This window comes from Ranitomeya imitator, chromosome 6 (genome assembly GCF_032444005.1).
Source record: "Ranitomeya imitator isolate aRanImi1 chromosome 6, aRanImi1.pri, whole genome shotgun sequence".
Lineage (NCBI taxonomy): Eukaryota > Metazoa > Chordata > Amphibia > Anura > Dendrobatidae > Ranitomeya > Ranitomeya imitator.
In genome coordinates, this window is record NC_091287.1 from 396,881,509 (window position 1) to 396,906,006 (window position 24,498).

The following is a 24,498-nucleotide window of genomic DNA, read 5'->3' on the forward strand; positions in this document are numbered from 1 at the left end:
AGCTGTAAAAAAAAAATCATATTTTTATCACAAAAAATGATCTTTTCCCCCCCAAATTTTTTATTTTCCCAAGGGTAACAGGACAAATTGGACCCCAAAAGCTGTTGTGCAATTTTTCCTGAGTACGCTGATACCACGTGTGGGGGTAAACCACTGTTTGGGCGCATGGCAGAGCTCAGAAGGGAAGGAGCGCCGTTTGGAATGCAGACTTAGATGGATTGGTTTGCAGGCGTCACGTTGCATTTGCAGAGCCCCTGATGTACCTAAACAGTAGAAACCCCCCACAAGTGACCCCATATTGGAAACTAGAACCCCCAAGGAACTTATCTAGATGTGTTGTGAGAACTTTGAACCCCCAAGTGTTTCACTACAGTTTATAACACAGAGCCGTGAAAATACAAAATCTTTTTTTTTTCCACAAAAATTATTTTTTAGCCCCCGGTTTTGTATTTTCCCAAGGGTAACAGGAGAAATTGGACACCGAAAGTTGTTTTCCAATTTGTCCTCAGTACGCTGATACCCCATATGTTGGGATAAACCACTGTTTGGGCGCACAGTGGAGCTCATAAGGGAAAGAGCACTGTTACTTTTTCAACGCAGAATTGGCTGGAATTGAGATCAGACGCGATGTCGTGTTTGGAGAGCCCCTCTTGTGCTCAAACAGTGAAAAAAAAACAATTCTAACTGAAACCCTAACCCAAACACCCCTAACCCTAATCCCAACCATAACCCTAACCACACCGCTAACCCTAATCCCAACCGTAAATGTAATCCAAACCCTAGCTTTAGCCCCAACCCTAGCTTTAGCCCCAACCCTAACTTTAGCCCCAACCCTAACTTTAGCCCCAACCCTAACTTTAGCCCCAACCCTAACCCTAACTTTAGCCCCAACCCTAACTTGAGCCCCAATCCTAACCCTAATGGGAAAATGGAAATAAATACATTTTTTAAATTTTATTATTTTTCCCTAACTAAGGGGGTGATGAAGGAGGCTTTGATTTACTTTTATAGCTTTTTTTTTGGGCGGACTTTTATGATTGGCAGCCGTCACACACGAAAAGACACTTTTTATTGCAAAAAATAGTTTTTGCATCACCACATTTTGAGAGCTAGAATTTATCCATATTTTGGCCCACAGAGTCAAGTGAGGTCTTGTTTTTTGCGGGACGAGTTGACGTTTTTATTGATACCATTTTCGGGCTCATGACATTTTTTGATCGCTTTTTATTCCGATTTTTGGGAGACAGATTGAACAAAAACCAGCAATTCCTGAATTTCTTTTAGAGGGGCGCGATTATACTGTTCCGCATGTGGTAAAATTGATAAATCAGCTTTATTCTTCGGGTTAGTACGATTGCAGTGATACCTCATTTATATCATTTTTTTATGTTTTGGCACTTCTACACAATAAAAACTATTTTATGTAAAAAATGATTGTTTTTCGCTTTCTGCTGAGAGCTATAACTTCTTTATTTTTCTGCTGATGGTGCTGTATGGCGTCTTTTTTTCTTGTGGGACAAGATGACGTTTTCAGCTGTACCATGGTTATTTATATCTGTCTTTTTGACCACATTTTATTGCACTTTTTGTTCGGCGGTATGATAAAGCGTTGTTTTTTGCCTCGTTTTTTATTTATTTTTTTGCAGTGTTCACTGAAGGGGTTAACTAGTGGGATAGTTTTATAGAGCGGGTCGTTACGGACGCGGCGATAATAAATGTGTACTTTTATTGTTTTTTTTTTTCATTTACATAAATGGATTTATTGGAAAATATATTTTTTTTTTCTTTATTTGGGGTTTTTTATTTTTTTTATACATTCTATTTAATTTTTTTTTACATTTTATAACATTGTCCCAGGGTGGGACATCACTATATTTCTATATTTCATCAGATCGCTGATCTGACACTTTGCATAGCACTGTGTCAGATCAGCGATCTGACAGGCAGTGCAGGAGGCACAAGCCACCTCCGTGAAGGACCCGGAAGGAGCCCCGTGGCCATTTTGGATCTGGGGACTCCTTCCAGAACACCGGAACAACGCGATCGCATCGCGTTGTTCCAGTGGGAGAGTGCAGGGAGCCCCCGTCCCTGCGCGATGCCCCTCTATGTCGCTGTCACTACTGACAGCTGCATCAGAGGGGTTAAATGCCCACGATCGGCGCTAGCACCGATCATGGGCATTGCTGCGGGGTGTCATCTGTCACAACTGACATCCACACGCGATCACCGCAGTGCTCACTTTGAGACCGCGTGATCGTGCCGCCGTACTAGTACTGAGGTTTGCCGGAAATCAGTTCCCGCAGAGCAGTACTAGTACGGGCATGTAGGGAAGGGGTTAATGACGAATCCAGCTCAGGAAACACTGTCTTGTGTGGGGGTTATTTGCTATTATCATCCTGAAGGGATGGCAGGGTCAAGTAGGAGCTGGAGTACCCCCTTCACACGTGACACAGCCCACCTGCCACGGTCCCCCCTTCGACACGTGCCACAGCCCACCTCCCCACCTGCCACGGCCCCCCTTCACACATGCTACACACCCCCTTCACGAGCTACACATCCCCTTACACATGGTCATGCCCCTTTCCAACCCACACATGCCACGGTCCTCCCATTCCACACACACCACGGTCCCCCCTTCCTCACGCACCATGGCCCCCTCCACACAGTCCCCCCTTCCACACGTGCCATGGTCCGACCAACCTGATCCACTCATCATCCATTGTTTTCCATTTTAGGTCTTGGATGGTTACTGATCCTTCATCTTTCCTGCATATAGGAGTTTATACTTACCTGAATGGACCGCCATAGAAGTTCATACCCATCTGGTTGTGGATCACTTCCAGAAAATTATCTTTCTGCTTTTATTTATTCATCTTTCAACAGAGAGCTCTCCTAACAGCTGTGGGGTTCTTCTTTGGGACATTGTTCTATTGTCTTCTGGGACTCTTCTTCTGCTTTGGACGTATACATCATGACATAAACATCATTTAGGGTATGTTCACACGTTCAGGATTTCCATCCTTTTTTTTTAGGACTGTTTTTTTAAAAAATTGCAGCTCTTCGCAGAAAACGCAGGTCCTTTTTTTGGTCCTTTTTTGTCCTTTTTTGATGCGTTTTTTGATGCGTTTTTTGATCCTTTTTTTTTATGCAGTTTTCTAACCCTAACCCTACCCCTACCCCTATTCTAACCTTAGTGAAAAAAAAAAAAAAAATTCTTAATTTTTTTATTGTCCCTACCAATGGGGGTGACAAAGTGGGGGGGGTGTCACTTACTATTTTTTTATTTTGATCACTGAGATAGGTTATATCTCAGTGATCAAAATGCACTTTGGAGCGAATCTGCCTGCCGGCAGATTCGGCGGGCGCACTGCGCATGCGCCCGCCATTTTGCAAGATGGCGGCGCCCAGGGAGAAGACGGCCGGACGGACGCCGGGTAAGTATAAGGGGGGGAGATTAGGGCACGGGGGGGGCATCGGAGCACGGGGGGCGGGATCGGAGCACGGGGGGGCAGCCACACTCCGCCCACGCACTTCCGCCCGCTCCCCCGCACTTCCTGCTGCAGCGGTTCTGCACATCAAATCGCAGTAAAACCCGCAGATATATTTTTGATCTGCGGGTTTTACTGCGGTTTTGACCTCACAATGGAGGTCTATGGGTGCAGAACCGCTGCGGTTCAGGAAAAAGAAGTGACATGCTCCTTCTTTTTTGCCGCAGCTATTCTGCGCGGCTTTTTAAACGAAATTCCGGATCATGTGCACAGCAGTGACTGTTTTCCATAGGGTTACATTGTTATGTACCCTGCATGGAAAACAGCTGCGGAACCGCAGCGGCAAAACCGCTGCGGTTCCGCAGTAAAAAACGCACTGTGTGAACATGGCCTTAAGGATGGGGTGCTGTTCTTGTACTATCCATCTGAATCGTTATGAAACATTTCAGGGGCAGTATTTTTGAGCCTTTTTTGGCTCTTCTTATTCTATTCACAGTACCATATCATTGGCATGTTTTTGCCTTTCAATAATTTTTAGCATATTTAGTTATTTGGGTATATGGTTGTTAGCTGTTTTCTTTTCATATTTTTATTTTTTTGTTATGCATTTTCGTATGGATTTTTTTAGTTATCCTTACTCGTGCTTCACACTTATGAACTATGGGATCAACTCCTGGACTATTTAGACACATGACATTATTTATATTGACCATTCTCTGGACCTCGGACTTGCTCCATCTCCACTCTGGCTTTTGTTCAACAAGGGAAGAAGTGGTGAAAATCACTATGGACTAATGATCTGTTCGTCCAATGGGGACTGCTACAATGAATGCTTATATCTCTACATCTTCGCCCTGATTCTTGTTTAATAAAAGGAGATGTGATGGAACTACCATGGACCAACGACCTGTGTACTCAATGGGGACTATTATAGTTAACATATGGTTATGTGTGGATTCAATACAAAATGTACTGTTTTTGCTATTGATATTGTTCAATTTATTTATAATAAAATCATTTTTTTGAGCATCTAGCCACACGACTGTATATTGTCTTTACTCTGGCTACTTACCAGAAGGGTAAGGGTAACATACTCAGAAGGGAGGTAAGAACATTTCTAAAACAATCCACAGTGAGGAGATTGGAACAAAACAAAATCCTCTAAACTGCATGCTCGCAAACGCCAGAAGCCTGACAAACAAGATGGAAGAACTAGAAGCAGAAATATCTACAGGTAACTTTGACATAGTGGGAATAACCGAGACATGGTTAGATGAAAGCTATGACTGGGCAGTTAACTTACATGGTTACAGTCTGTTTAGAAAGGATCGTAAAAATCGGAGAGGAGGAGGGGTTTGTCTCTATGTAAAGTCTTGTCTAAAGTCCACTTTAAGGGAGGATATTAGCGAAGGGAATGAGGATGTCGAGTCCATATGGGTCGAAATTCATGGAGGGAAAAATGGTAACAAAATTCTCATTGGGGTCTGTTACAAACCCCCAAATATAACAGAAAGCATGGAAAGTCTACTTCTAAAGCAGATAGATGAAGCTGCAACCCATAATGAGGTCCTGGTTATGGGGGACTTTAACTACCCGGATATTAACTGGGAAACAGAAACCTGTGAAACCCATAAAGGCAACAGGTTTCTGCTAATAACCAAGAAAAATTATCTTTCACAATTGGTGCAGAATCCAACCAGAGGAGCAGCACTTTTAGACCTAATACTATCTAATAGACCTGACAGAATAACAAATCTGCAGGTGGTTGGGCATTTAGGAAATAGCGACCACAATATTGTGCAGTTTCACCTGTCTTTCACAAGGGGGACTTGTCAGGGAGTCACAAAAACATTGAACTTTAGGAAGGCAAAGTTTGAACAGCTTAGAGATGCCCTTAATCTGGTAGACTGGGACAATATCCTCAGAAATGAGAATACAGATAATAAATGGGAAATGTTTAAGAACATCCTAAATAGGCAGTGTAAGCGGTTTATACCTTGTGGGAATAAAAGGACTAGAAATAGGAAAAACCCAATGTGGCTAAACAAAGAAGTAAGACAGGCAATTAACAGTAAAAAGAAAGCATTTGCACTACTAAAGCAGGATGGCACCATTGAAGCTCTAAAAAACTATAGGGAGAAAAATACTTTATCTAAAAAACTAATTAAAGCTGCCAAAAAGGAAACAGAGAAGCACATTGCTAAGGAGAGTAAAACTAATCCCAAACTGTTCTTCAACTATATCAATAGTAAAAGAATAAAAACTGAAAATGTAGGCCCCTTAAAAAATAGTGAGGAAAGAATGGTTGTAGATGACGAGGAAAAAGCTAACATATTAAACACCTTCTTCTCCACGGTATTCACGGTGGAAAATGAAATGCTAGGTGAAATCCCAAGAAACAATGAAAACCCTATATTAAGGGTCACCAATCTAACCCAAGAAGAGGTGCGAAACCGGCTAAATAAGATTAAAATAGATAAATCTCCGGGTCCGGATGGCATACACCCACAAGTACTAAGAGAACTAAGTAATGTAATAGATAAACCATTATTTCTTATTTTTAGTGACTCTATAGCGACAGGGTCTGTTCCGCAGGACTGGCGCATAGCAAATGTGGTGCCAATATTCAAAAAGGGCTCTAAAAGTGAACCTGGAAATTATAGGCCAGTAAGTCTAACCTCTATTGTTGGTAAAATATTTGAAGGGTTTCTGAGGGATGTTATTCTGGATTATCTCAATGAGAATAACTGTTTAACTCCATATCAGCATGGGTTTATGAGAAATCGCTCCTGTCAAACCAATCTAATCAGTTTTTATGAAGAGGTAAGCTATAGACTGGACCACAGTGAGTCATTGGACGTGGTATATCTCGATTTTTCCAAAGCGTTTGATACCGTGCCGCACAAGAGGTTGGTACACAAAATGAGAATGCTTGGTCTGGGGGAAAATGTGTGTAAATGGGTTAGTAACTGGCTTAGTGATAGAAAGCAGAGGGTGGTTATAAATGGTATAGTCTCTAACTGGGTCGCTGTGACCAGTGGGGTACCGCAGGGGTCAGTATTGGGACCTGTTCTCTTCAACATATTCATTAATGATCTGGTAGAAGGTTTACACAGTAAAATATCGATATTTGCAGATGATACAAAACTATGTAAAGCAGTTAATACAAGAGAAGATAGTATTCTGCTACAGATGGATCTGGATAAGTTGGAAACTTGGGCTGAAAGGTGGCAGATGAGGTTTAACAATGATAAATGTAAGGTTATACACATGGGAAGAGGGAATCAATATCACCATTACACACTGAACGGGAAACCACTGGGTAAATCTGACAGGGAGAAGGACTTGGGGATCCTAGTTAATGATAAACTTACCTGGAGCAGCCAGTGCCAGGCAGCAGCTGCCAAGACAAACAGGATCATGGGGTGCATTAAAAGAGGTCTGGATACACATGATGAGAGCATTATACTGCCTCTGTACAAATCCCTAGTTAGACCGCACATGGAGTACTGTGTCCAGTTTTGGGCACCGGTGCTCAGGAAGGATATAATGGAACTAGAGAGAGTACAAAGGAGGGCAACAAAATTAATAAAGGGGATGGGAGAACTACAATACCCAGATAGATTAGCGAAATTAGGATTATTTAGTCTAGAAAAAAGACGACTGAGGGGCGATCTAATAACCATGTATAAGTATATAAGGGGACAATACAAATATCTCGCTGAGGATCTGTTTATACCAAGGAAGGTGACGGGCACAAGGGGGCATTCTTTGCGTCTGGAGGAGAGAAGGTTTTTCCACCAACATAGAAGAGGATTCTTTACTGTTAGGGCAGTGAGAATCTGGAATTGCTTGCCTGAGGAGGTGGTGATGGCGAACTCAGTCGAGGGGTTCAAGAGAGGCCTGGATGTCTTCCTGGAGCAGAACAATATTGTATCATACAATTATTAGGTTCTGTAGAAGGACGTAGATCTGGGTATTTATTATGATGGAATATAGGCTGAACTGGATGGACAAATGTCTTTTTTTCGGCCTTACTAACTATGTTACTATGTTACTATGTTACCATTTACTGTTTTTTTGCAGGTTTCGATTTACATCTATGTATATGTTTATACTGGATTCCCCAGTATCTCGGACACAAAAAAATGGGCATGTTGGTCATATTGTGTCTAATTGTTGCTTGGAGTTGTTGTTTATTCTCCAATATATTTTGTGTGGGCACGCAACCATCATCATTACACTTTTTCAGTTTAGGTTAAAAAGAACTATGCTTCTTTATTTATGGCAGTGTACATTTGTACATATATTCAGCACACATAATGAATTCAGCACATACCTGGTGCGTTTATATGTACATGTATGTTTGTTCTTCGTTTGGCTTAATTACAGTTCATCTGTGTTGATTTTGAGGATATATGTTTGTATGCGTGGGGGTTTCCTCTCTGTCTGCGGACACACTCTTGTGTTGCGGTTGATATGATGGCTGCGTTTGCTGGATATGGATGCTGCGTAGCTGTGCGCTTGCGCTGCATGCTCTGTGACGACACCTTATCCTGGTGTCTTGATCTATTGTGCGCAGCTGTGGACTGATACATTCCGACGCATGCGTGGTTGGGGCTAAAACAACTTTATCGACATTGACAACCTGCCGTACCTTACAAGATGGTTGATATCCGTACTCTCTCTGCACAATTCACCATGTCTCCGGTCAGTTTTTTCTCAGATGGTTTATATCATTAATTAGTGATGAGATATACAGTATATAGTGCACTTGTTGGACACAGTGCATATGAATTTCTTCCTCTGAAGAAGCCACAACTTTGGTGGTGATAGGCGTGGGGTTTACCCGCTATTACTCTTTGCTCATATGGCTCCCTATTGGGCATCTCCATGCCCCATTTGTGGGGTTTGAGCTCTGGCCTTCCTTTTCCTTACCTCTCGGTTGATAACAGGTTCTGTATGTCAACAGATATTAATGGATCCCTGACCATGCTGTGTTTTGCATTTGATTCCATGGCTGTGATACCATATTAGGTGTATCCAGTTGGGTTTATTGGACGACTGCACCTTAGGATTTTTTCTTTATTATTGTCTAAACTATTAAGTCTATTAACCCACACATGGTTGTTGGTATTTGTTAGACCTGTTGTATATATATACACAGACATATATAGAACAATTCCCTTTTTTTGTCCATCACACAATCTATATGGTACTGTGAATAGATAGGGCCGCTCATTGATATATATTCATAATTAGATCTGAATGGTATTAACACACTCATCTTTGAGACTTTGTTTATAATATTGAGCATGTTTGAGTAGTCACGGGGTGGTCTATGATCCACATTATTGGACATGACCTTTGGATGTTTCACAACTGTTTTTAAATGATTTTAATTGTCATTGTGTCCTAAGTGTAATGACTGTGTTGTTTGACTTTTTGTAATAAACTGAGTATTTAATATTTCTGGGTGCTCCCTAAATATATGGGTATGCGTTTTCTTGTGTCTTGCATGTTCTTATCCTTTTTGCCCATAGGTGAACCCCATTTTCAATATAGTATAGTGGTGCCCTCCATATCTCATTCCATGGTCCGACCTTCCACACAGTGCCCCCGTCCACACATGCCACAGTCCCCCCTTCCACACGGTCCCCCCTTCCACATGTGCCACGGTCCCCCCTTCCACATGTGCCACGGTCCCCCCTTCCACATGTGCCACGGTCCCCCCTTCCACACGTGCCACGGTCCCCCCTTCCACGTGTGCCATGGCCCACCTTCCACACATGCCATGGTCCCCCCTTCCACACAGTTCCCCCTACCACAGGTGCCATGGTTCCCCCTTCCACGCATGCCACGGTCTTCCCTTCCACACATGCTAAGTCCCCATCTCCACTCGTGCCACTCTTCTCCCCCCTCTGTGTGTGTCACTCCCCACTTCCACATGTGCCGTCTCACCACCCTCCACGCGTGCCTAATTCCCCCACCACACACTTGACTTCGATCTTCTTTTTTTCAAGACCTCAACTGTAGAAACTCCTTATACACCATGTGCTGTTCCTCTCCAAAATGTCTTCAGGAAAGAAAAAAATGGCTAAAAAACTTTCCTGTAGTGGATTCATCTTGAAAAACCCATCTGATTTTTTTCTCGTGTAAAATCCTCAGTGTGACCGTGTGCTGAGCAGGCCTTTGTAGCGATGTTCCCAAGGTATGTCCTGTGCTGAAAAGCATTGTCAACTGCTGTCCACTAAGAATGGCACAAGACGTTTCTGTAAAGTGAGACCCTGTGGGCGACCTATGTAAGTAAGACATTGAGGGTATATGTTCAGCACATACTTGAACATGCCAAATGTGTCTACAAAGCATGATGTGAAAGGGGCCTTTGATAGTCCAATTGTGTGGAATCAGTATATTCTGCTAACTTCTAATCTGGCAAACTATTATCGTAACTGTCATCTGACACCTGTTCCTTCCATCTCCACCATATACATGCATGTTGTCACACCGTTAACGGCAATAAAGGGGCAGGACGGCGTACTGGGACCCGCGCCTGTCCCTGCCACTATAATGGGGCCCTGACTTTCCCTTATCTCAGTACCTATGATGGTTAGGAGGCCTGAGCCGCCAACGTATCCCTGTCTCCTGTGCAGGCCCTATCAATGGCCCCCTCTCCCCCCAGGGAGGAGGACTGCACAAGTGTATAAACACAACAATAAACAGGGTATACAGACAAGGTAACTAAAAGTCTCAAATTCAACAAATGCTCACACAACCACAGAGGTAAGACATAGAAGGGAAGAGAAGGAGAAAACTAGGAAGGAAAACAGGTTTTACATGCAACCAAAACAGCAGACACCAGTCTCTGAAATAAACCTCCAAGCTCCAAATATTACGCTCCTTCAACCTCCAAGCCAGGCAGCAGAACTGATCACTGATACTAGCTGTAGTCAAGGCTGGGTCTATATAGAGGCGGAGATTACAAAAATCCACTTCAGCTGAGAGACCCAGCTCACAGCAACTCAGTAAGAAGGTTAACTCCTGCACTGCTGGCACAAAGCAGCCAAGTCAGAATACAGGAGAAGAGCTTCTGTTCACTGTGTGTGAACGAGGCCCAGAGCGCTGCGGTTCTCTGGAACCTCTCTGTCGCAGTAGCTCCGTGACAGTACCCCCCTTCTACGAGGGACCTCCGGAACCTCAGGACCAGGCTTCTCAGGATGAGCTGTATGAAATGCCCGAACCAACCTAACCGCATGGACATCGGCAGCAGGTACCCACGTCCTCTCCTCAGGACCATTGTTGTGAATTCAGCTTTTGGGCTCCCTCCGGTGGTTGTAGAGGGTAATGCAGTTGTGCCTGGATTGCAGGAGTGGACATGTGTATCTACTAATTGCAGGACTGACTGGGGTATATAGCTTTGCAGGATCCTTTAGTCAGTGCCAGTTGCCCATTGTTCTTGAAGGATTCACTTCCCTGCTGGTCTCTCCAGTTTGCTGTGTTTTTCTACTAAGATAAGTCCTGGCTTTGTTTTTGCTGTCCACCTGCAGTGGACCTTATAGTTCTGTGCATTTTCATGTTTTTGTCTTGTCCAGCTTGGTCTGTAAAGGATTTTTTGCAGCCTAGCTATTTCTCTGGAGATGCAGATATACCCCCCATGTCTTTAGTCAGATGTGGTGATCCGTATTTTCTGTGGTGGATATTTACTAGTGTTTTTATACTGACCGCATAGTACTCTGTTCTATTTCTTTCTTTTTAGCTAGTATGGCCTCCTATGCTAAAATCTGATTTCATATCTGCGTATGTTTTTTCCCTCTCCTCTCACAGTCAATATTTGTGGGGGGCTATCTATCCTTTGGGTATTTTCTCTGAGGCAAGATAGGTTTCCTGTTTCTGTCTTTAGGGGTAGTTAGATCTTAGGCTGTGCCGAGGGGTCTAGGGAGTGTTAGGTACCCCCCACGGCTACTTCTAGTTGTGCTGCTAGGTTCAGGGTTTGCGGTCAGTACAGGGACCATCTTCTCCAGAGTCCGTCTCATGCTTCTCCTAGGCCACCAGATCATAACAGACCGTACCCTCTCCAGTGTACCAGATATTGTAGGGACCGATGAACTAAACGAGAATCCATAACCCTGGAAATCTGGAACTCGAGATTTCCATCAACAAGGACCAGAGATGGAGTTGAAGAGGACGGATTGGATGACGCCACAACCTTCTTGAGTAAGGAGCGATGAAAAACATTATGGATCTTAAATGACTGAGGCAAAGCCAGCCGAAAAGCAACAGAATTCATGACGGCCACAATCCTAAAAGGGCCAATGAACCTAGGGCCCAATTTCCACGAGGGAACTCTCAGCTTAATATTTTTCGAGGACAACCAAACCCAATCACCCACACACAGGTCCGGACCTTCCACACGTCTCCGATCAGCCGCATTCTTATACCTGGAACCCATCCTCTTTAATTTATCAAGAACCCCTTGCCAAACGGACGTGATGGACGAAGAAAACCTCTCCTCTTCAGGCACCCCTGAGGAATCCTTCCCATTAAAAGAACTGAATTGAGGATGAAAACCATATGCCCCGAAAAACGGGGGACTTACCAGTGGACTCATGAGAACGGTTGTTTATAGCAAACTCTGCCAACAGTAAGTATTTAACCCAGTCCTCCTGATTTTCTGAAATGAAACACCTGAGATAAGTTTCAAGATTTTGATTTACACGTTCTGTTTGACCATTAGATTGAGAATGAAAAGCTGAAGAAAATGACAAATGAATCCCCAACCGGCTGCAAAAAGCCCTCCAGCCAGCGTATCCCTCTCTCCTGTGCAGGCCCTATCAGTGGCCCCCTCTCCCTTCCCCCCAGGGAGGACTGCACCAGTGTATAAACACAACAATAAACAGGGTATACAGACAAGGTAACTAAACGTCTCAAACTCACCAAATGCTCACACAACCACAGAGGTAACACATAGAAGGGAAGAGAAGAAAACCACGAAGGAAAACAGGATTTACATGCAACAAAAACAGCAGACACCAATCTCTGTAATAAACCTCCAAGCTCCAAATACTACGCTCCTTCAACCTCCAAGCCAGGCAGCAGAACTGATCACTGACACTAGCTGTAGTCAAGACTGGGTCTATATAGAGGAGGAGATTACAAAAATCCACTGCAGCTGAGAGACCCAGCTCACAGCAACTCAGCAAGAAGTTTAACTCATGCACTGCTGGCACAAAGCAGCCAGGTCAGAATACAGGAGAAGAGCTTCTGTTCACTGTGTGTGAACGAGGCCCAGAGCGCTGCGGTTCTCTGGAACCTCTCTGTCGCTGTAGCTCCGTGACACATGTTCAGCACGGCCGAGTGTACATATCTAGTGTAGAGATGACTACAATGATTCCAGATCTCTCCTATGTACCCAATCCCTAATTCCCCTGACACCTGGGAACTAGCAGGACGCCTAAATAGCAAGTGAAATGCTACATTTTCCCTGGCAGAATCAGCTACTTGATAAAGGTCCTTGAACTTGGCCACTGTATCTATCACTTAAGCTGTTTGAAAGATCTTGTTTCCACTGAACACCATTTCAAGAGACATACTCTTTATCTAGAGAGTCCTTGTTATGGGATCACCTGGTAAGGTGGATTCTCTAAGCAGTAGGTGAGCGTGAGCAACACAGATCAAAGGCAATTGTACAGGGTGTAGGACTTGTAGGACTGCACATGAATCAGTGAGGACCAGGACAGTAGAGAATGCAAGACGATAGACAAACAGAGCAGAAGACACAGCCAGGAGTGTGGCTATACACAGGAACTGTAAATGTATAGTTAAACTTGGACCTGTAGCAAACAATTGGTTAACGGCAGAGTTGTATGCTGTCAGCAGACATATGGTCAATGGCACAGATGTAGATAACCGGCAAATAAGTGGTTAAAGGGAGACTGTCACCCCAAAAATCGTATATGAGATAAGGCCTCCGGCATCAGGGGCTTATCTACAGCATTCTGTAATGCTGTATATAAGCCTCCAATGCACCCTGAAATGTAAGAAAAACAGGTTATATTATACTCACCCAAGGCGTCGTGGTCCAAGACCTCCCATCTTCTTACGATCCCGTTCACTTCTTGTCTTCCTGCCGCGGGTTCCGGCGCAGGCGTACTTTGTCTGCCCTGTTGAGGGCAGAGCAAAGTACTGCAGTGCGCAGGCACCGGGCCTCTCTGACCTTTCCCGACGCCTGCGCACTGCAGTACTTTGCTCTGCCCTCAACAGGGCACACAAAGTACGCCTGCGCCGGAGCCGCTGCAAAAACACAAGAAGAGGACGTCATCGAATGAACATAGGAGGCGCTGGACCGCGACGCCCATCGGACCGGACCGAACCAGGACCGCCACTGGGTGAGTATAATCTAACCTTTATTTCTCATCTTTCAGGTTACATCGGGGGCTTATCTACAGCATTCCAGAATGCTGTAGATAATCCCCTGATGCCGGTGGGTATAGCTCAGATACGATTTTTGGGGTGACAGGTTCCCTTTAAACTTCTCAGTGTGCCTGATGGCCTCCATAGATGCCTGTAGAGCAGGACCCAGGCCTGACTGTTTAAGCACCTGCCTGTAGAAAGCTACGGTATATAGACTAAAGGCACAGGCCAAAAAGGGGGAGCCAAGCCGTTATATGTACAAAGTACAAAAACCAAAGAAATGAGCTATAACATATGAAAGTAAAGAACCTGTCAACAGTTTTGTCTGATACGAGTTACGGCCACTGCCTTTCAAACTTTCCATGTTTTGGGCTGCACATCTAGTCTCTTTAGCTTTCCATGGGCAGGTGTTTAACCCCTTAGTGACAGAGCCAATTTGGTACTTAATGACCGAGCCAATTTTTACAATTCTGACCACTGTCACTTTATGAGATTATAACTCTGGAACGCTTTAACAGATCCCACTGATTCAGATATTGTTTTTTCGTGACATATTGTACTTCATGATAGTAACATTGCTTCGATATTACTTGCGATTATTTATGGAAAAAAAAAAACGGAAATATGGCGAAAATTTTTAAAATTTTGCAATTTTCAAACTTTGTATTTTTATGCCCTTAAATCAGATATGTCACAAAAAAAATAGTTAATAAATAACATTTCCCACATGTCTACTTTACATCAGCACAATTTTGGAAACAACATTTTTTTTGTTAGGGAGTTATAAGGGTTAAAAGTTGACCAGCAATTTCTCACCTGTACCCCTCAAGGTGCTCAAAACCGCATTCAGGAAGTTTATTAACCCTTTACGTGCTTCACAGGAACTGAAACAATGTGGAAGGAAAAAATGAACATTTAACTTTTTTTTGCAAACAATTTACTTCAGAACCATTTTTTTTATTTTCACAAGTGTAAAAACAGAAATTTAACCATAAATTTTGTTGTGCAATTTCTCCTGAATACGCCGATACGCCATATGTGGGGGTAAACCACTGTTTGGGCACACCGCAGAGCTTGGAAGAGAATGAGCGCCGTTTCACTTTTTCAATGCAGAATTGACTGGAATTGAGATAGGATGCAATGTCACATTTAGAGAGCTCCTGATGTGCCTAAACAGTGGAAAAGCTTCACAAGTGACACCATTTTGGAAACTTGACCCCTTAAGGAACTTATCTAGATGTGTGGTGAGCACTTTGATCCCCCAAGTGCTTCACAGAAGTTTATAACGTAGAGCCGTGAAAATAAAAAAACGCATTTGTTTACACAAAAATGATCTTTTCGCCCACAAATTCTTATTTTCACAAGGGTAACAGGACAAATTAGACCACAAAAGTTGTTGTGCAATTTCTCCTGAGTACGTTGATACCCCATATGTGGGGGTAAACCACTGTTTGGGCACACCGCAGAGCTTGGAAGAGAAGGAGTGCCGTTTTACTTTTTCAATGTAGAATTGGCTGGAATTGAGATCAGACGCCATGTCGCGTTTGGAGAGCCCCTGATGTGCCTAAACAGTGGAAACCCCCCACAAGTGACACCATTTTGGAAACTAGACCCCTTAAGGAACTTATCTAGATGTGTGGTGAGAACTTTGAATGCCCAAGTGCTTCACAGAAGTTTAGAATGCAGAGTCGTGAAAATAAAAAATATTTTTTTTTCCACAAAAAAGATTTTTTTAGCCCCCAAGTTTTTATTTTCACAAGGGTAACAAGAGAAATCGGACCACAAAAGTTGTTGTCCAATTTGTCCTGAGTATGCTGGTACCTCATATGTGGGGGTAAACCACTGTTTGGGCGCACGGCAGAGCTCAGAAGGGAGGGAGCACCATTTGACTTTTTGAGCGCAAAATTGGCTGTCGTGTTTGGAGACCCCATGGTGTACCTAAACAGTGGAAACCCCCCAATTCTAGCTCCAACCCTAACCCCAACACACGCACGGCAGAGCTCGGAAGGAAGGAGCGCCGTTTTGGAATGCAGACTTTGATAGAATGGTCTGCGGGCATTATGTTGCGTTTGCAGAGCCCCTGATGTACCTAAACAGTAGAAACCCTCCACAAGTGACCCCATTTTGGAAACTAGACCCCCCAAGGAACTTATCTAGATGTGTGGTGAGAACTTTGAATGCCCAAGTGCTTCACAGAAGTTTAGAATGCAGAGTCGTGAAAATAAAAAAATATTTTTTAAACTTGAGATATACGATATATATTGTCATGGTCATGGATGGGATTCCGTTGTCCATCCTCTTAGGGTTAATTCTGTGTGGCCTCCCTTTGAATTAGGGTGGACTATATGTACCCGCTTCTGTATCGAGATCCTCGTCAGTGATACTTCTGTTCTCGGCTGAGCAACTGACCCCGTATGGCTGTGTGTACTGCCTATTCCCATATGCTTGCTTGTGTATGACCCGGTCTGTTTCCCATTTGATATGTGCCTTCTGATCCTGTACCTCCTGTGTCTCTCCTGGCTTGACCTTGGCTAGGTCCCCTGACTTTCCGCTAGTTTGTCCCTCTGATACCACGTTGCTCTCTCTGGCTTCTGACCCTGGCTCGATTCTTACTACGCTATTTGTCTTTCCCTCTGGTTACCGCGTTGTTCTCTGGGCTGACCTCGGCTTGCCTGACTCTTCTCTCATCTCTGCTGGCCCGCTCTAACATCCTCGGGAGCTTGGGGAGTGACTCTGCCTCCTGCCCCTTCCCTGGGGGTCACGTGCCGCAGGTCCTGCTCACCTATGGTACACTCACAGTCACGGCCACATGGCATGGTAGGGATCCACGAGCATCCCCCAGCACATCCCCAGACACGTGCACATGCTCACGTGATGAGTCCGATGCGGTGTCCATGACATATATCAGCTGAAACCAGTAGTTTACATACACAAAATAAAAAGACACATTTGCATGTTTTTCTTAATATCTGACATGAAATCAGAATAAGAAGGCTATGTGCACACGTTGCAGATTTGACTGTGGAATTTTCTTTGCAGATTCTGCTTTTGGCTACTTTCACACTAGCGTCGGTACAGGGCCGTCGCGCTGCGTCGGCCCGACATACCGACACATACTGTGCAAGCGCCGCACAACGGGGGCAGCGGATACATTTTTCCAGCACATCCACTGCCCCATTGTGAGTTGCGGGGAGGTGGGGGCGGAGTTCCGGTCGCGCATGCGCGGTCGGAAATGGCGGACACAACGCAGCAAAAAAACATTACATGTAGGCAAAAAACGTTACGGTGTAGAAACGCTGCAGATCCGCAAGTGATTTACAGTAAAATGTAAATCAATGTGAAAAAAAAAATGCTGTGCTAATGGTGCGGAAAATTCAGTGCGGAAACACTGCGGATTAAAAGAAGTAGCATGTCACTTCTTTTTTGCGGATCTGCAGCGTTTTTATACCCATTCCATTTCAGAAATCCACTGGGGTAAAAAACGCTGAAAATCTGCAAATAATCCGCAGCAAAACCGCACCAAAAACGCTGCGGATCCGCACTAAAATGCGACAAATCCGCAGCTGCATTTTCTGCCAGGAGAGGCAGAATCCGCACAAGAAATTCCTAAGCCTAATCCGCAACGTGTGCTCATAGCCTAAATCACTTGCATATCTGCAGCGTTTCTGTGCGGAAAAAAAGCTGCAGATTTGCAGGAAATCTGCAACGTGTGCACATACCCTAAACCATTCCCAATTTAGGCCAATTAGGATTACCATATTTATTAATATTTGCCAAATGCCAGAATAATGAGAGACAGAGAATGTTTTAAAGCAATTTTATTACTTACTGCAAAGTCAAAAGTTTACATATATTTCATTAGTATTTGGTACCATTGCCCTTAACATGAATAACTTGGGTCAAACAATTGGGATATCCTTCTACAAACTTCTCACAATAGTTGGTCAGAATTTGGGCCCATTCCTCCTGACAAAACTGGTGTAACTGATCCAGGTTTGTAGGCTGCCTTGCTCGCACCTGCCTTTTCAGCTTTGCCCATAGATTTTCAATAGGATTGAGATCAGGGCTTTGTGATAGCCACTCCAAAACATTGAATTTGTTATCCTTAAGCCACCTTGTTACCCTTTTGGCAGTATGCTTTGGGTCATTCTCCATTTAGAAGACCCATTTACACCCAAGCGTTAACTTACTGGCTGATGCCTGAGATGTTGTTTCAGTATTGCCACAATCTTCTTTTCTCATGATGTCATCTATTTTGTCAAGAGCACCAGTCCCTCCTGCAGAAAAACAACCCCACAACATGATGCTGCCAGCCCCGTGTTTCACAGTTGGGATGGTGTTTTTAGGCTTCCAAGCTTCTCCCTTTTTCCTCCAAACGGAACGATGGTCATGCCCAAAAAGTCCAACTTTAGTTTCATCAGACTACAAGACATGTCTCCAAAAGTTATGGTCTTTGTTCCAGTGTGCATTTGCAAACATCAATCTCACTTTTTTATGTTTCTTTTGGAGTAATGGCTTCTTCCTGGCAGAGTGGCCTTTCAGCCAAGTTGATACAGTACTCGTTTCACTGTGGATATTGACACAAGCTTACCAGCTTCTGCCATCATCTTCACAAGGTCTTTTGATTTTGTCCTTGGGTTAATATGCACAAGTCGGACCAAAACACGTTGTAGCGCTTGCACCCAAACTGGATGGCATGAGCGAGGATTGTGGCTCCACTGTGCCACAAAACAAAATTACCTTGAAGGGGCATGACTAAGCAGCTACCCTGGTGTTCACTGGAGCCTCTAGTGGTGAGGTCACGCATGTGCGGCAGGTAGCTGCCAGATACCACTCCAGGGCGGCGTCTGGCAGTAGCAACTGACCCCACAGGTACCAGTGCAATGCGTGACAGGTAGGACCCAGTTCAGGCTGAGGAAGCAAGGAGCCGCAGATGTAGAGAAGGAGCAGAGTCGCAGGTGCAGAAAGGGAGCCGACAGGACCAGATTCACACAAGTACTTATAATGAAGTAGCAAATGTACACCAAGGGCACTAACATTGTGCAGAGACAACAGAATACAGAAAGGTACTGGTTCAGATAAGGGAGTTTAAGGAGTAGAAACAAGGATAGACAGAGCAGGGTAGGGGAGACTCCAGACTAGGATGCAAACAGGTTCAGGAATAGGACTTAGTTCAGACAAGGTGAAACACAGGTTCTAGGTCAAGATACAGGTACAGACCTGGGTATACAGCTCCCAGGGTGGCAGAGACAAGAGCAGAAACAGAACAGGACCTGGCAACTCACAAGATGAACACAGACTGAGAGAGAATTTTGCTCAGGCATCTTCCCATTGGTGGAGATGCTGTAAGTACCTGGTGCATCTTGGCAATAGGCTGGGAAAACATTAGGAATGCGCACACTGTCTCTTTAAGAATCAGTAAGTGCATGAGCCAGAAAGTATGCACACAGCAAGCAGAGGACACATGGTTTACAGCATGGAGCAGGAAGAGGGCAAAACTCACAGCATGGCCCGCAGTGGTAAGTCAGTGTATCAGCCTGGTGCGAGATGGGAAGTTGTGCTGTGATGCCAGAAGGGATGTTACACACGTTCATCTCTGGGTCACAGAACCTGTCTCCTTCCTGAGGGGTATGATAGCTGGACATTCCCATCTTGTTTGTACATGAGTATAATTGTTTGTACAGATAAATGAGGCACCTTCGGGTATCTTGAAATTGTACCCAAGGATGAGTCAGACTTGTGCAAGTCCACAATTCTCTACCTGATATCATGGCTGATTTCTTGAGACTTTCCCATGATGCTACACAAGGAAGCAGTTTGTTTCAGGTGTGCATTAAAATACAGTACATCCACAAGTGTGTTTCTAATTAACGCAGATATTGCCAAAAAACTACCACACACATGACATGATTATATGGGCAGTCCAGATTTGTTTAGAGGAATTGTAATCTTAGTGTATGTAAACTTTTTACTTTTGCAGAAAGTAATAAAATGCCTTAAAGGGAACCTGTCACCCCCAAAATCGAAGATGAGCTAAGCCCACCGGCATCAGGGGCTTATCTACAGCATTCTGTAATACTGTAGATAAGCCCCGATGTATCCTGAAAGATGAGAAAAAGAGGTTAGATTATACTCACCCAGGGGAGGTCCTGCTGTGGTCCGATCCGATGGGGGTTGCAGTCCGGTCCGGGGCCTCCCATCTTTCTACGATGACGTCCTCTTGTCTTCACGCTCCGGCGCAGACATACTTTGTGTGCCCTGTTGAGGGCAGAGCAAAGTACTGCAGTGCGCAGGCGCCGGGAAAGGTCAGAGAGGCCCAGCGCCTGCACACTGCAGTACTTTGCTCTGCCCTCAATAGGGCAGACAAAGTACGCCTGCGCCGGAGCCGCAGCGTGAAGACAAGAAGAGGACGTCATCCTATGAAGATGGGAGGCCCCGGACCGCGCGCCCATCGGATCGGACCGCCCCCAGGTGAGTATAATCTAACCTCTTTTTCTCATCTTTCAGGATACATCGGGGGCTTATCTACAGCATTACAGAATGCTGTAGATAAGCCCCTGATGCTGGTAGGCTTAGCTCATCTTCGATTTTGGGGGTGACAGGTTCCCTTTAAAATCTCTCTCTCACTCTGGCTGAAGCCATTTATTGTCAAACTACTGTGTTTTCTCTTTTTAGATCATAATGGCAGCCTAAAACATCCAAATGACCTTCATCAAAAGTTCACATACCCTGGTGATTTTGGCCTGATAACAGAGAAGTTGACACAAATGGGTCACGGATTTCCGATACGGGTTTTCCATGTGGCTGAAAGGCACAGGTTTGTTTGTTAAAAACCCTGCAGTAAGGGGTATGGGTGTGTCAGGTGACGTGTCAGGTGCAACGTCAGTGTCAGTCTGGTGTGTGCTGTTGTGCAGAGCAGAGGCCTGCAGAGCGTTGGCTGTGTGTGTTTGAAGCAGCACAGGCCAGCGGAGCCAGCAGCTATGGCAGCTTAATAGTCAGGCACCCGCAGCGTATACAGTGATGCAAGTCCTCCATGGTGGCTGGTCTCTGATGTGGACAGTCCTGTGCCCGGAGGTGAACCGGAGGTGGATGTCCTGTGCCCAAAAAGTCAGATGTAGACAGTCCTATGCCCGGAGGTGTACCGGAGTTGGATGTCCTGTGCCCAAAAGAGGACTGGCATGTGTAACGATTGCAAACAGGTGCATGTGGTGCTCGGCTGCTATCCGGAGGATATCCTGGGCTGTGTACGGCTGTGTGAGTAAAGAGACTGTGATATAGTGGTGCAGGACACCCACGGGAACTAGTCAGAGGAGGACTGGCGTATGTAGTGTCTGCAACATGTAAAGCTGTGTTTGGGGACTTTAATATGGCGTGCAGTCGCCCCACGGATACTGGACAAGGAGAGGTCCAGCGTGTTTAGGGATTGCAATCTAAAAGCCATATGATATGTAGTGCTCTGAACTGATGTGAATTTAACACTGATAATATACACTGAAGTTATAAGCAATGAAATGATATGCACTTGTATGTGAATTGGACTTTAATGCTGTGAAGAAACACATTAAAGAGACTTAGTGTTGGAACTTTGTGGTCACTGCCTCTTCACTGCGTATGGTTGTTACCGCAGCATTACAATGTATATATACACTGCTTAAAAAAATAAAGGGAACACTTAAACAACAGAATATAACTCCAAGTAAATCAAGCTTCTGTGAAATCAAACTGTACACTTAGGAAGCAACACTGTTTGACAATCAATTTCACATGCTGTTGTGCAAATGGAATAGACAACAGATGGAAATTATTGGCAATTATCAAGACACGCTCAATAAAGGAGTGGTTATGCGGGTTGGGGCCACAGACCACATTTCAGTACCAATACTTTCTGGCTGATATGTTGGTGACTTTTGAATGTTGGTTGTGCTTTCACACTCGTGGTAGCATGAGATGGATTCTACAACCCACACAAGTGGCTGAGGTAGTGCAGCTCAACCAGGATGACACATCAATGCGAGCTGTGGCAAGAAGGTTTGCTGTGTCTGTCAGCATAGTGTCCAGAGGCTGGAGGCACTACCAGGAGACAGGCCAGTACACCAGGAGACGTGAAGGGAGCCGTAGGAGGGCAACAACCCAGCAGCAGGACCGCTACCTCAGCCTTTGTGCAAGGAGGAACAAGAGGAGCACTGCCAGAGCCCTGCAAAATGACCTCCAGCAGGCCACAGATGGGCCTGTGTCTGCACAAATGGTTAGAAACTGACTACATGAGGATGGTCTGATTGCCCAACGTCCACAGATGGGGGTTGTGCTCAAAGCCCAACACCGTGCAAGACGCTTGGCATTTGCCACAGAACACCAGGATTGGCAAATTCGCCACTGGCGCCCTGTGCTCTTCACAGATGAAAGCAGGTTCACACTGAGCACATGTGACAGACGTGACAGTCTTGAGACGCCGTGGAGAGTGATCTGCTGCCTGCAACATCCTTCAGCATGACCGGTTTGGCAGTGGGTCAGTAATGGTGTGGGGTGGCATTTCTTTGGAGTGCCGCACAGCCCTCCATGTGGTCGCCAGAGGTAGCCTAATTGCCATTAGGTACTGAGATGAGATCCTCAGACCCCTTGTGAGACCATGGGATCCTCCTAATTCAGGACAATGCCAGACCTCATGTGGCTGGAATGTGTCAGCAGTGACAGCAAGATGAAGGCATTGAAGCTATAGACTGGCCCGCCCATTCCCCAGACCTGAATATGATTGAACACATCTGGGACATAATGTCTCACATCATCCACCAATGTAACGTTGCACCACAGACTGTTCTGGAGTTGGCGGATGCTTTAGTCCAGGTCTGGGAGGAGATCCCTCAGGAGACCATCCGCAGCCTCATCAGGAGCATGCCCAGGCATTGTAGGGAGATCATACAGGCAGGTGGAGGCCACACCCACACTACTAAGCATATTTTCCTTGTCTTGAGGCATTTCCACTGAAGTTGGATTAGCCTGTAACTTCATTTTGCACTTTGATTTTGAGCATCATTCCAACTCTAGACCTCCGTGGGATATTAGTTGTGATTTACGTTGATCATTTTTAGGTTGTATTGCTCTCAACACATTCCACTATGTAATGAATAAAGATTTACAACTGGAATATTTCATTCAGTGATATCTAGGATGTGGGATTTTAGTGTTCCCTTTATTTTTTTGATCAGTGTATACTTATATACACTGCTTCAAAAATAAAGGGAATGCCTAAACAAGACAATGTAACTCCATGTCAAACTCATTGAGTTTGTATGTTCTCCCCTTGTTTACATGGGTTTCCTCCGGGCACTCCGGTTTCCTCCCACATTCCAAAGACATGCTGATAGGGAATTTAGATTGTGAGCCCCATCGGGGACAGCGATGATAATGTGTGCAAAACTGTAAAGTGCTGTGGAATATGTTAGCTCTATATAAAAATAAAGATTATTATTATTATTATAAGAACCTTTCTGTGAAATCAACCTGTACAGTTATGAAGCAACACTGATTGTGAATCAATTTTTGCTGCTGTTTTGCAAATGGACCAGATAACAGGTAGAATTAAAAGGCAATTAGCAAGACAAGAGCTATAAAGGAGTGGATCTGAAGAATGTGACCAAAGAACATTTCTCTGTTCTCATCCTTTTTGGCTGTTGTTTTGCTCACTTTTGCATTTTGTAATTGCTTTCACCCCTAGAGGTACAGTAGCATGAGGTGGTGTCTACTGTACAATCCACAGAAGTTGCTCAGGCAGTGCAGCTCATACAGGATGCCACATCAATGCGAGCTGTGGCAAGAAGGGTAGTTGTGTCTGTCAACATAGTTTCCAGAGCATTGAGCAAGTACCAGGAGACAGACCAGTACACCAGGAAACGTGGAGGTTGCCGTAGGAGGACAACAACCCAGCAGCAGGACTGCTACCTCCTTTGTGCAAGGTGGAACAGGAGGTACAGTGCCAGAGCCCTGCAGAATTACCTCCAGCAGCTCACTAACATCCATATGCAGGGTTGGACTGGCCCACCAGAGAACTGGGGGATTCTCCAGTGGGTCCAGGCATTGTCATCTGCTGACATACAGGTCTAGCAGCTGCCCAGGGCCCCCGCTGTCCCAGGGGCCCCCAGCCATTGGCTTGTACTAATAGCGGCACACTGCGCAGCTGCTATGGGGCCCATGAGTCAGGGGGGCACGCCTGGCACCAGCCGAGCAGCAGCGATGGAGCGCTGGGTGACAGGAGGCAGGAGCCGGCTGCTGCGGCTAAATCCTGTGCCCAATGCTAAAGATAAATTAATATTCACTGCTCCACACACCCATGGGCGTGGAGAGGAGTGAATATTAATTTTCTTTACTAAAGAGAATGAATATTCACTCTTCTCCACGCCCATGGGCGTGAGGAGCAGTGAAAGTTAATTTCTCTTTAGCAGCAGGTACAGGCTTTAGCCACAGCAGCCGGCTCCTGCCTCTTGTCACTTGCTGCTCCACCGCTGCTGCTCCCCAGCGTGCACCGCATTCAACTGTATCGGCATCATAGATACCGATACAGTTGAAAACAATAATGGAGGAGAGGGTGTCAGATGACTCTCCCTCC

The 24,498-nt window shown here is 44.9% G+C and overlaps 1 protein-coding gene and 1 long non-coding RNA gene across 2 annotated transcripts in view; one reads left to right on the plus strand and one right to left on the minus strand.

Annotated features, from left to right (window-relative positions):
- ROCK1 (Rho associated coiled-coil containing protein kinase 1) overlaps positions 1-24,498 on the minus strand; it is a 251,358-nt gene that overhangs the window by 163,182 nt on the left and 63,678 nt on the right. The gene's annotated exons all lie outside the window — the stretch shown is intronic.
- Positions 2,669-4,521, plus strand: LOC138641430 (uncharacterized). The gene is made up of 2 exons (XR_011313832.1): positions 2,669-2,992; positions 3,886-4,521. It is a non-coding gene; the product is annotated as an uncharacterized lncRNA (long non-coding RNA).